This window comes from Neofelis nebulosa, chromosome 13 (genome assembly GCF_028018385.1).
Source record: "Neofelis nebulosa isolate mNeoNeb1 chromosome 13, mNeoNeb1.pri, whole genome shotgun sequence".
Classification (NCBI taxonomy): Eukaryota; Metazoa; Chordata; class Mammalia; order Carnivora; family Felidae; genus Neofelis; species Neofelis nebulosa.
Genome location: NC_080794.1, coordinates 10,190,002 through 10,204,378, shown reverse-complemented (window position 1 = coordinate 10,204,378; position 14,377 = coordinate 10,190,002). Strand labels below are relative to the sequence as shown.

General features: G+C 38.7%; 1 protein-coding gene across 5 annotated transcripts in view; it reads right to left on the bottom strand.

Moving 5' to 3' along the window:
* The window catches only part of CHRM3 (cholinergic receptor muscarinic 3), a 522,291-nt gene that overhangs the window by 243,013 nt on the left and 264,901 nt on the right, over positions 1 to 14,377 (bottom strand). For all 5 annotated transcript variants that reach the window (XM_058698297.1, XM_058698296.1, XM_058698294.1 and 2 more), the window contains one exon: positions 7,892 to 7,994. The gene's annotated coding sequence lies outside the window, so the exon portion shown is untranslated. The remainder of the gene's footprint in view (positions 1 to 7,891; positions 7,995 to 14,377) is intronic.

Genomic DNA, 14,377 nt, shown 5'->3' with positions numbered 1-14,377 from the left:
TGGTTTTAATTACACTTTTTTCCTCCCCTAATTTTCTTTTTTAAAAAATGTTTATTTACTTATTTTTGAGAGAGAGAGAGAGAGAGAGAGCAAGTGAGCACACTGAGTTGGGGAGGGGCAGAGAGCAAGAATTGCAAACAAGCTGTCAGCGAAGAGCCCGTTGTGGGGCTCAGTCCCACCAACCATGAGATCATGACCTGATCCAAATCAAGAGTCTGACGCTTAACTGACTGAGCCACCCAGGCACCCCTCCCCTAATTTTTTATTTCATTTATAATTATTCTATTTTATTATTGTGCTAACCCATCTAAAATCTTTTTATTTTTTAGGTTAGAAAAGCATAGTAGAGATACACAAGTAAAAAGAAGAGTAGATGAAAATGTTTTAGAATATTAATAATGTAAAGAAAAATATGATTGAACATTGAAAAGGCAAAGTTAAATATGGAAGTTCTTTATTTCAAAATATTTAGTATCAAAGTTATCATTGATCATATTATTATTCTGATAAAGAAAATGTTTTGCTTTGTTTTTAAATTCTCCCAAATATGAGGATATGATTTAGGAACCTTAAATATATGAAACTGTTTCTTTCCCAAGGCACTGTGTGTTGTTACACTATGAATGCAGTCCAATTTTGAAATGAAATTTCACTACTATTGAGAAAAATAACTTTCCGTATGAAGGGCTTAAAGTATCATGAAGACCATCATATCCATTTGGACCATCTACTCTTTTTCTAAAATGCAAAAGAGAAGTAATATAAAGTCTGTCTTCTTTAATTGGGTTTGAACTTTGCCAAGAGAAGTCAGAGATTTAATGGATAGGTAGATGGAAATGTGGAAGAGATTCAAGTACTTCCTAGAGTTTACTTGGATAGCATTAAAAGCCACCAAACTATTCACTAGTGCAGCTATTTCTATACCAGACTAGTATTTATAGCCACTCTGTAGTACTTTACATTTTAATGGTTGTCCACATGACTCTAGAAAAGTTTCAAAAGATAAGGCATCTCAGTTAGGAATCTTCAGGCTAGAACATCTCCTCAACGTGGCAGAAAAAAATTAAAGATGAAAATATTGGTGAAGAAGGAAGTCAATGGCCATGGCCTTAATAAAATCAGGATGAGTTCTTAACCAAAATATTAGCCTTCTTGGCTTTTTTACTTTATCCAAATCCTTTAAAAATGATGTCCATCTCTGCTTCAGCAGAGCGTATCAAATATAGCCTCTGATCTGATGAATTACCATTTCCATTGCTCATTATTCTATGTACCAAGTCCGTTCCTAGCTTTGGTATTTCCTCTGCTTGTGTCTAATATCAAAATGCATTTGAATTATTCATTCTACAAATTCTAAAAATATTTACTAAAATCTAATGTGGAGTCCAAGCATGGAGGATACTGGAAGACTATATGTTTCATTCTAAAATATTCACTCTCAAGAGGCAACATGATTATTCTCAAGAGTTCATGATTATTATGACCAGTGGGATTTATTCCTGGGCTTTGGGGCTGGTTCAATATTCACAAATCAATCAACATGATACACCACATTAATAAAAGAAAGGGTAAGAATCATATGATCCTCTCAATAGATGCAGAAAAAGCATCTGACAAAATACAGCATTCATTCTTGATAAAAACCCTCAACAAAGTAGTGATAGATGGAACATACCTCAACATAATAAAGGCCATATAAAAAAGACCCACAGCTAATATCATCCTCAATGGGGAAAAAAAAACAAGTGTGTCTACTCTCTCCATTGCTATTTAACATAGTACTGGAAGTCTCAGCCTCAGCAATCAGACAACAAAAAGAAATGAAAAGCATCCAAATCAGCAAAGAAGAAGCCAAAGTTTCACTATTTGCAGATGACATTATACTGTATGTAGAAAATCCAAAAGACTTCATCAAAAAATTGCTAGAACTGATACATGAATTCTGAAAATTACAGAATATGAAACCAATGTGCAGAAATTTGTTGCATTTCTATACACCAATAATGAAGGAGCAGAAAAAGAAATCAAGGAATCAATCCCATTTGCAACCAAAAACAATAAGGTATCTAGAAATAAACCTAACTAAAGAGGTTAAAAGGTCTATACTCTGAAAACTATAGAACACTTATGAAGGAACTTGAAGAGGACACAAAGAAATGGAAAGGCATTCCATGCTTATGGATTTGAAGAACAAATATTGTTAAAATGTCTATACTACCCAAAGCGATTTATACATTTAGTGCAACCCTTATCAAAACACCACCAGGATTTTTCACAGAGCTAGAACAAACAATCCCAAAGTTTGTATGGAACCACAAAAGACCCCAAATAGCCAAAACAATCCTGAAAAAGAAAAACAAAACTGGAGGCATCACAATTCTTGATTTTAAGCTCTATTACAAAGCTGTAGTCATCAAGGCAGTATGGTACTGGCACAAAAACTGACACATAGACCAATGGAATAGAATAGAAAACGCAGAAATGGACCCACAACTATATGGTCAACTCATCTTCACAAAGCAGGGAGAGAATACTCACTGGAAAAAAGACAGTCTTTTCAACAGATAGTTCTGGGAAAAATGGATGGCTAGATGCAGAAGAATGAACCTGGACCACTTTTTTACTCCATACACAAAAACAAGTTCAAAATGGATGAAAGAGCTAAATGTGAGACAGGAAACCATCAAAACCCTAGAGGAAAACACAGGCAGCAACCTCTTTGACCTTTCCACAGCAACTTCTTACTAGACATGTCACCAAAGGCAAGGGAAACAAAAACAAAAAGGAACTACTGGGACTTCATCAAGATAAAAATCTTCTGCACAATGAAGGAAACAATCAACAAAACTAAAAGGCAACCGACAAAATGGAATAAGACATAATTGCAAAGACATTTCCAATAAAAGGTTAATGTTCAAAATCTATTAAGAACTTATCAAACTCAGTACCCAAAAAATAAATAACTCAGTTAAGGAATGGGCAGAAGACCTGAATAGACACTTTTCCAAAGAAGACATCCAGATGCTAACAGACACCAGAAAAGTTGCTCAATATCACTCATCATCTGGGAAATACAAATCAAAACCATGATGAGATACTACTTTATACCTGTCAGAATGGGTAAAATTAACAACACAAGAAACAATAGGCATTCGTGAGGATGTGGAGAAAGGGGAACCCTCTTGCACTGTTGGTGGGAATGTAAACTGGTGCAGCCACTATGAAGAACAGTATGGAGGTTTCTCAAGAAACTAAAAATAGAACTATCCTATGACCTAGGAATTGCAATGTTAGGTATTTACCCAAAGGATACAAAAATACAGATTTGAAAGGGTACATGCACCCCAATGTTTACTGCAGCATTATCAACAACAGCCAAACTATGGAGAGAGCCCGAATGTCCATCAACTGATGAATGGATAAAGAAGATGTGGTATATATATAGATATATATATATATATATATATATATATATATATATCTATATATATCTATATATATGTGGATAAAGAAGATGGATAAAGAAGATGTGATATATATATATATATACACACACACACAATGAAATATTACTCAGTCATCAAAAAGAACGAAATCTTGCCATTTGCAAAGATGTGGTTGGAGCTAGAATGTATTACGTGAAGCTAAGTTAGTCAATCAGAGAAAGACAAATACTGTATGATACCACATGATTTCACTCATATGTGGAATTTAAGAAACAAAACAGATAAACATATGCGGTGGAAAAGAGAAGAGTGGGAAACAAACCACAAGAGACCCTTAATGATAGAGAACAAACTATGGGTTGACTAAGGGAGGTGGGTGGGGGATGGGCTAGATGGGGGATGGGTACAAATGAGGGCACTTGTTGGGATGAACACTGGGTGTATGTAAGTGATGAATCACTGATTCTACTCCCGAAATCAATATTGCACTGTATGTTTACTAAAAAGACTTGAAGTTTAAAAAAAGGTAAAAAAAAAAAAAGAACAACAACAAAAAAAGAGTCAACACGAGGTGCTAGAGGAATGACAGTACTAAGAAAAAGTCTGATGCAGGAGTAAATATCTGTGACAAACGTATATTTTTGGAGCCATTTGATATAACAATACAAGATAATATGAATTTTCAGAATGAATTCAGTATTCACAAGCATTCATAGTGTGTCTGCTCTTTAACAAACACAATATGTATTTTTCTTTTATATTAGATTTTAAAGATTAATCTGAATCAACTGTATGTGAGTTTTAGGGGGCTCGCTGATTAAAAAGACTTAATAGAAAACGAGCAAAGTAGTAGAAAATACCAAGTGAAGGACGCTTAACACAAGGCTCATTTCAGATGCTATTAATTTCTCCCTCAATAGCTGGTTCATGTGGTCGCAATATGGTACATTTTATAGAGATTTTCATCTTCCTCTGTCCAGAACCCAGGGACTCGGGGACATAAGGAATTTAGAAAAATGGCTTTATATTATTTGAAAAGCTTTGTCTGTACAAATGTAAAACTCTAAAACACAAGGGGTGTCACTGCCTGAATCCTTTCAAAGAAATTCCTAAAACAGCATGAAAGGAATCTGTGGCCTTATTAAAGCTCTATTCACCACAGAGAATTCCATACAAGACCAATCCACCTTGATCCCAAAAAGAAATGCGTGGGCATCTCATTAGCAAGCAGGGTCCTGTCCAGTGTCTCTTGGGATGGTCCGTGTGTGTGTGTGTGTGTGTGTGTGTGTGTGTGTGCGTGCACGCATGTGTGCTTCTCTCCGTACATTTTGTTTTCCATTTTCCCCCAAACTAAACGTTTAGGGGAAGCTTAAAATATCAACTGTTTTCTTAAATGAAGGATAACTCTGCACGGGCATATTATTTGGGTAAATTAGGTCCCCAAACACACTTTAGCTTCACTGATGAAAATAATGTAGGGTAAAGAAGGTAGCCATGCCCCCGGCCTTAATTCAACACCTAGGTAGCTGCATTTATAACCTCTTTACTGGTCTCCATTACCTGAATGTCAAATGCACATTTTTGTCAGGTTCTTAAAGCAGCTCCTTGAACTTTTTAATAATGGAAATGGTGAACTGCAGAAGGTTCTGTATATAAGACAGCATGAAATAAAAGCACGAAATAAAAGTTGATTATGCCACATGCATGGGGTGCCGACAGGGATCCAAGTTTCCACTCAGCACCAAAGCGGTTTGCATTTACTGGTATCTTTTAAAACTCTGATGAAACAACATCACTATACCTCAAAGAGTGTACTTTTTGATGAAAACCTTATCTTCTGCCCTCCCAGTGGAAAGCGCAACATCTACAGTGATGGGGTGCTTAGAATCTAAAGAAAAGATTTCAGTGGCTGATACAGTGGTCTATAAAATCGCGATACAGTCACATGAGGAAAAAATGTCTCCACTGCAGCTCAAATAAATAGCTGGATTTACATTCTTTATTGGCGAAAAGAAAGACCTACACGTATGAGCTATAGGAAAAAAGATCCTAGCTGTAACCATCATCCCCCGCCCCCCAACAAATACACACCCTTAATTCTGTTATTTTGCCTAAAAATTTACCAATATCATTGTATTTTGCTGGGTGAATCGTGCAACTCTGAGGGAGTGACATTTAATAAACTTTGGTGGCTGTGCCATGAAATTAATCTTATAATAGTGTCACTGACAAATTATGAAATCCCTTTGCTCCTCCTGATGGTCATGGGAGACCAGGATATGGACTGGGTGGCAATTTGTGGGAAAGGTCAGCACTATTTTTGGCCTCTGGGTCACTGCCTAGAGGAACAGGCCAGCAGAAGATTCGGCCAGAAGCCTGATTTGGGGTGGGGGGGGGGGTGGAACAAAACTGCCTTGGTATTTTCAGTTATACCTTTTATGTCCTTTCCCCCATTTGTCCTGAAATTCACCACTTCGGTGACTCGGTCTTTCAACAAACCTGAACTTCATCCCACCAAAGCATAAATGATCATTATCCGTGATCTTCATTATTGCTGTTATTACTGAAGAGGTGTAAGCAGGCACTCACCAGATATTTTTCTATTACAGACAATCGTTCTGGCTGTTGGGCAGAGAATGGGTTGACTGGGGATCAGAATAGAAGTGAGAAGGTGAATTCAGGACCACTGCAGGGCACTGGTGAGACGGGAAGGTCTCACTTGCGTGGGGGGAGGGGTGGTGGCATTTGACACAGACACAAATGAAGATTTTGGAGCAGTGGCTCTAAACCCCAACTGCACGTATGAATCTTTTGAGGAGCTTTTTAAAAAAAAATTCTGCCTTCCTTTTCTGGGGGCAACCTGGGAACCAGCATCTTTTCACCATAAGGGTTGGGAACCACGGAGTCAGGGCTGAACTTGGAGAACTTGATGGGGTAGATGTGGAGAGGTTAAGAAGAGGCAAGTCTCTTGTATGGCAACTAGATTTCTTAAATAAGTATCTGGTTTAATTGTAGTGTCACTGACCAAGAAAGAGAAGACTGGGAACCTAGATTTTTATGTGAACTCTCCTGGGTTTTTTGATTTGGTAATTGTTTAAAATACATACGTATCAACTTTGTGTGGGCCAAAACCCAAAACAAAACCTTGTAAAAATAAACAAACGAAGACAGATCTAACATGTAGGTGACCAGCTGCAAATTCTGTTTAAATCAGGCAGTTAAACTCTCATTATGGATTTCAGACGCTCACAGAACGTAGGAATGAAATTCTTTGGAGACTCTTGGAAACACAATCCTTAATTACCGGATACTTCATTAAGAATAAAAGTGACCTCGTGGACTTCATACATTGTACCTGTGAATTAATTTATTTTCTTCCTCCCATTCAAATTAAGTAATAACACTCTTCCTAAGGAAACATAAAAGATTCTCCTAGGGTAATGGGTTAAGTAGTAAAGCTAGGTCCTCATGTCTCATTAACTCTCAAGTCTGTGCTACTTCTGAAATGTGGTTTTCAACACTTTTTTTTGAGGGGCGGGGCACGGAAGAGTTGTTATAGAGTTTTACTTTTGAAAATACAATTTATATAGATGGGACACTTTTCTAAATTTTTGCCAGCATCTCAACAAGCCTACCATATTCCTAATAATATTTTAAAAGTCGAATACAAGAAAGCAATGAATCTTATAATAAAATATCCCTTAGTGATAATATCTCTCTCTCATACACACACACACACACACACACACACACACACACACACACACAGTAGTTATCCAAGTAGTCTTAACTGGATCAAATCAAGAGTTACAAGGCTTATACCTTATAAGAATCTAATTATAGAATATTTCCTTCAAAAGAATTCTGTATATAGAAAAACTGTCAGATACTGTATTTTGTGGTTTTTATATCATATTTATATGATGATACACCAAGGGAGTAATTGTCACAAAACCTCAGTGATCCGGGGATGATTAATTAATTCACATGTGCAATTATTCAGTCTGTAATTTAGTATTCAGTTTTGTCTAAGCCTGGCCTAATTTTGGGAAAAAAGAAGTTTGTATATTTCCATTACAGCACTGAACTACAGATATTATACTCATAAACATACCAGAGCATCAGTCATATTTCATATACTTGATGTTCAAAGAGTTGCAGATAAATATTATTTTCAGAATCCTACGAGCATAGAATTTCCTCCCTCTCCTGGAATGACTGTATTCTCAATGTGTATTTATCACACGAGGAAGAAAAGAAAGGCATCTTCCGGAGCCTTGCAAGTCATAAACACAGACTTCGAAGCAGAAAAGACAAAGGTCATCTCTGACCCATCAGTTTTACTCCTCATAGCAAATTCCATTCTCAGTGAGCAGGAATGGTTCCTGTTGAATCATAAAAAGGGTTCAAAACACTAAGTAAGAAAATATTGAAGTTCTACATACCTATTCCAAGTGGGATCATCAAACTAACCCAATTTATCAAGGACTCTGCTGTGTGCTGAATTTCTCTTGTAGAAGGAAAACAGGGGCCATGTTACCACGAAAGCTGAAAATCGAACAAAATAATGAAAGAGGAAGTTAATCTAAACCAAAACAAAAGACGAAATGATACTCGGAAAGCTAAATTGTGAGATGGCATTTCACTTTCTTCCAGTCCTGTTGAGATATAACTCACATACATCACTATGTAAGTTTCAGATGTACAGCCTAATAAATTTCATTTACATATATTGTGAAATCATTATTGCTGTAAGTGTAGTTATTAGCATCCATCATCCCATATAGATACAATAAAAACAAAGCAAAAAAGAAAAGAAAAATAATTTCTCTCTCCTTGTGATGAGAGCTCTCAGAATTTATTCTCTTAACTGTTTTCATATATGTCATATGGCAATATTATCCACAGTCATCATGCTGTATATTATATCCCTAGTATTTTTTTATCTTATAACTGGAAGGTTGTTACTTTTTGACCAGCCTTCTCCTACTCCTCCAGAGATGACATTGTAATTAAATGATAAATTTTATAAATAGAGATTTTCCCAGAATTTTCCAAATGTTCATCAAGAAACCCTATTCTTCTATAATATGTGTTGGTGTCTTGCTGAATGAGTGATTCATGGCAGCTACTGGGGAAACAATGAATTTGTATAACTTACCTCTCCACATAAACATCACATCTTATGGTCTCTGTCACATGGTCACATGTCCTCGGTTTGAAACTTCAAATAATTGGGAGTATTTTTTAAAGTTATATTTTTTTTTGAGAGAGAGAGAGAGAGAACGCATGAGCAGAGGAGGAGGGGGAGAGAGAGAGAGAGAGAGAGAGAGAATCCCAAGCAGGCTCCACCTTGTGGAGCCCGATGTGGGGCTCAAACTCTCAAACTGTGAGATCACGACTGGAGGTGGAATCAAGAGTCGACTGAGACACCCAGGAGCCCCGGGAGTATTTTATTAGCTTTCCCCTTTAATATGTACACAAAATGAATATATATGTATACCACTTATAGAAAGCTGAGTGATGAGTTTCCTTCATAAATTTATAGCAAAGAAGCAAAGAATTGCTCACCTGATTAATACAATTGATTTCATGGCACCAAGTATTTGACATTCACTCACCATTTTGATCAACATTTATTGAGTGAATAACATGAACCAGGTATTGGGGTGAAAACTGAGTAAGATTTGGTTCTGCCTTCGACAAACCTGGTCCAGTCAAATGGAAGAGACCACACTGGACACAGATCACCCCAATACAGGCAAGTAATTGCCCGACTGGGGTACAGAGAGGGTACAGAGGTGGGCATCACCAGTCAGGAGGTCTTTAAGCTGAGTCTTGAATGCTGAGTAGGAAAGTGGCAGACAGACAAAGGGACATGGGGGTGGAGGGGAGGAGAAGGATATTCAAGCGGCATATTCAAACGCAGGAAGCTGTGAGGGAGAACGGCATGTTCTGAAAGCCGCCTTAATTGGTGCACAACAGGGTGAGGAAAGTGGAACATACACAAACAAATGGCAGAACATCTTTTTACAGATTTAAATTACTGTAAATCAGCCTAACGGCGCTAACAAAAACAACTACCCTGGTAATTGTAGAGAATTTGAACCCTGTTCCAAAATCCTGTATGCACATTATCTCCTTCTAGCTTAATGAGCTCTTTGCAGGACAGTGTGACCTTACCTGCACTGTGTAGGGGAAACTGTGGCTAAGGGGACTTGATCAAACCACAAAGCGAGTCATGCAGACTGAGGTTCAAGCTGGGGCCAGTCCTCCGTCAGCCGCAGGGAGAGGCTCAGGATGCCAGGGTTCATGAAGAAGTGCGTGAGATACAGCGATGAACGTGGTGTGGCCATTACAGTCACTGTCCTGTTTCATGTCAACAGCTTTCTTGCTGTGTGCAAGTTGGGCTCTGGGCACAAGTACAGCGTTTCTAATATCACCCTTTCTGGTCCCAGCTTCATGAATGCAAGTGTGGGGCAGAGAAACAAGACCGTGATTGTAAGTGCACGTTTCGTTCACCTTGTGAGTTTGGGAATTTCAGTGCTAGATGTCTCTGCGCAGGCATATTGCGGGCATGGTGGCTGCTGTGTACCACTCACCAGCAATGGAAAAACCGGTCTTTGTGTCTAAACCCAGCTGTGATCCTTGAATTCCCTTTGTTGATTTAACTATTACACAGGAGCCTCTCTCAGGCTTGGTGGAAATCATCAGTACTTGAACATTTGCTGGTGCAGTGTGCGGATGAAGGGCTTGGATGTGGGTAAGAAGGTAGAATTGTTGCATCTGCTCAGATAGGAAAAGAGGCCAGCACTCATGTGTAACATCTAAAAATGGGGAGAGTGGGCACAGAGATGCAGGAAAGCAGGTTTAGCAATGCAAAAATGAAGCCTTGCCTGTGACACATAAAGAGAAGGCTTATGTAAGAAATAAAAAATCGAAAGGAGCCCGTGGCATTCTCTAGAGGATGAGAAATACAGTTGCTGAGGCTGGAAAAGACTGTAGAGAACTCTTCTCCCTTCTTCTCCCTCCTCCCCTTTTGCTCTTTTTAAAATCCCAAAGTGGAACTGCTTAGAACACATCTTACTCAGTTTGATTTCTCGTCATGAAGGTGAGAGATTGGAAGATCTTCTGGTAGACCCCAAACCGCCTTGCCCTCATGGAAGAGGACAGGAATTTACAATTTTGATGCTTTTCCAATTGAGAAACCATATGCTTGCTCACAGGCTTTCTCATACTTTATAATGTATTTGGAATTATTTTGGGTTTAAGGGAGAATGACTGCTTGAAAAGACAGCTCCTGCCACAAAGGTCCTCAAGATGGAAACCAATTCAGGCAACCGCTGGGCGATAATGCCTGGAAAACACACTAGACGTAAGATGGACAAAATCCAGATGACAGTATCATCTAGAATGCAACGTCTAGCGATCGGCTTGTCTTAAAACTGTTTGACCAACTGCACTTGTTACCAGAAGAAGGACGCTTGTTCTCAGGTGGGACACAATAAGTGGAAGATTAAGATAAAGTATTACCCGAAACCAGCACAAAGAGGCAAATAAACAAATAAAAATATCTCTGAAAAGACTAGTGGAAGGAAACTCGGAGAAGAGACATTTAAAAGAGAAACTGGACTATACACAGAATCCTAAAGTGAGTAATTTATAGAAAGACATTCATACTGAGTGTATTACCCACATGTTTGTGTGAACACTCAAGTAGGTTCAGACGTGGTCCAACAGATCTGGCTTCAGTGATGTGCAATATAAGTCAGCACTTGCTGGCAAGTCAGAGATCGGTTCTCTAGAAAACGCTGACAAAGAGCTCCCATGGATGTAAACTCTGGAAGGACAAGGAGGGTCCTATAAAACTGTGTACCAAGAGAGCGTGAGTGCATAATCCATGCGAGAGGAAGTCAGGGGCACGAGGGTTGGTAGATGAGATAAGGGAGGCAGAGACAGAGAGAGAAGTAACAATTCCCCATGTGCTGCTAACTCATGAGGCATTGATTAACTCATCCAATCGTTTCAACAACTTTGTAATGCAAGCCTCATTGTCACTAAGTCGTAACTGAAGAAATGATTATTTTTTTTTGAGAGGCTAATTCAGAGTTGGAACTTGAACATATGCTTGAATGATACTTCAGTGATTTCCCTGATTAAGCTCACTAATAGTAAGGCATGTGTAAAGCAATATGTAAACTTTCAAAATCTGAATGGCAATTAAAGAAATACAAATAAATTTAAAAAGTGACACATATTATGTTAGTTAAAATTATAAGCAAGAAAATATAAATGCAGATGAGGTTACTGGGAAAACAATTGATAAATTCATATAGTTCTGGTGGTATTATACATATATATAGCCCATGGACCCCCCCCCCCCCATCTGATGCATCTCTATATTAAGAGTCCCTAAATATATTCATATCTTTGGACTATTAATCTTACAAATTATCCCAAGGGAATAATTCAAAATTAGAAAATGGCATACTTAGGAAAATGTTTATTGCAGGCTTATTCATTATAGTGAATAATGGAAACAATCTGTGTGTCCAACAGGGGAGATTCTAAGAAAATGTTGCTAGATTAACTCCATTAAGTTGCAATATGGAGAATGATAAAGAAAGCTATATACAAAATTACATGTTCTGATTATAAGTAGGAACAAACTACATATGTGAGTAAATACTAGTTGGTGACCAGAAAAAGAAAATAGTTGTGCTAGGGCTAGAGTAGGGATGAATACATTTAAGAAATCCTAATCCCCTTCGTACCATATAATTTAAAACGGTACTCATTTAAAGTATCCATTAAATTAAAATATAGACCCACAAACACAATACAGTTGGAGTACGTGTTTATATGGTTAAATGATTTCCACATACACAATATTATTTTGTTACATAATTAACTATTTGATAGTAGAGGAAGAGGGAAGGAGGCACGGTTTGTATAATGCTGGGACAAAATACACATATTTTAACACAATGGTGTAAACAAATGTTTTTAGTATTATGGCAGCCATTGGAAATTAAGATGAGATTACAAGATTTGTTGACATAATTGCTAATGAGTGTGATCTGAAATGGATCTACGACCAGTAGTCTTTCCCACTATGTATTATGCTTTCATCTTCTCACATTCCCTCCATCCCATGTTCTAGGGAAAGTAGGTGGGCTGGAGAATTCTCCCCTTCATCTTCTGCTCTAAGACATCACCCTTGGCCCCAGCAAGGTCTCCTCCATCTTTGGGAAGACATTTTGTCTTTGGCTGGGCAAGAAGAAGGAGCATTTGAAGAAAAAAGAGCCAGTCTTGGTGCTTCCTTCTGCCTTGTGTAAGACTAAGGATGAGAAAGCAAGTTCTTAGATGGTGTCATATTCACCCCTGTCCACTCTTGGTCTCATTCTTGGTTCCAGGCAGTAAAGTCATGGCATTTGCTGCTCCAACACACTCCTTGTCTTCTAGAGATGAATGCAGAGAAACTATTACCCATCTCATGTCAACAGTTCTTGGAAAGCAAAGGCACTTCCTAAGTGTATAAATCTTACAGATCATTAGAAATTCACAAACCGCATCTCTGCCCCTCTGTCTGCATTGTATTTATGCATTTGTGTATAAAAAGAAACACAAAATTAAGTGTAATTCAGGTACCATTAATCTTTTTTGGACAAGTTAGCATCTCCGTCAACTTCCTCTATTTCTTTTCTAAAATGTGTGTGTGTGTGTGTGTGTGTGTGTGTGTGTGTGTGTGTTATGCAGAGTGGAAAGAGGTATGCCTTCAATACATTTAGGAACAGGGGCACCTGACTGGCTTAGTTGGTATAGCAGGCAACTCTTGATCTCAGGGTTTTGAGCTCCCAAAACTCAACTCAAGATCTCAGGGTTCTTAAGCCCCATATTGGGCGTAGAGATTACTTTAAAAAGAACAACAGCAAAAGAATAAATCTAGGAACAGAAAAAAGGGTCTCTGTCTCCAGACATGACTTTTTCTATCTGTTCTGACCTACGGGACCAGGCTCCTTATCCATCTGAGTGCTCCAGGCTTGGTGGACTTTACAGTTCAATTCACCACTGGTAGGTATGCCATCTGCTTTTTCTTGCCCTGCTACGGTGGGTAGACATCTCTATTTAACTCATCCTGCCTCCTGCTGACAATGCAGCCTTTTCTAGGGTGTGGCTGTGATGCAAACTCAGCCCTCGAGTGCTGCAGCCCTCAGGTCAGAAGCACCCTCACCCACGTGATGGAACCCCAGCCCCAGTGACAGGTTCTCCGGCTATCTCGGGGTCCTTTCTGTGACACACGGGAACCTAAGTTCCAAGGCCTCCCTGTGACCTAGCAGGCTGAACTGCCGAGTTCACTATGCTGCTGCACGGGGCTGTACGTGAAATAGCTCCCTGTCCTGTGCACACCTCGTTTTCACTGACACACCTCTCTTTTTCTGGGCTAAAACCCCAAGAGAGAAAGTTGGCAGGCACACATTCTACAGCTTTACTTTCCTCCCTGCCACTGCCATTCCTGCTTGGCAGAGTTCCCCAGGCTCAGCAAAGGGGCACGCTTTCCTTTCTCTTTCTTGGTGTCATATTCTTTTACCATCAGACAGTGAGCCCAGAAGTGATAAGTTGAAGGGTTTTTGGTTGTTGTTTTTTTTTTTTTTCCCATACAATATGACTTGAGTTTTCTGGGCTTGGCCCTTGATAAACTAAAAAAAAGAATATAGAAAATTACCGAAAATAACCTGAACTTCTATTTATCACCATGACAGAGTAACAAGGATGGAGAGTAACCTAGATCCTTTGCACACGGCACCGGCTTTCCCCCTCCCCCCAAAAAAAGAACCTTAGAAGACTGTGCAAAACAAACGAAATAACTGTTTTCAAGAACCAGACAACAGGTACACAGGACTGTGATGACTGAGGGAAGGGAAACCAAT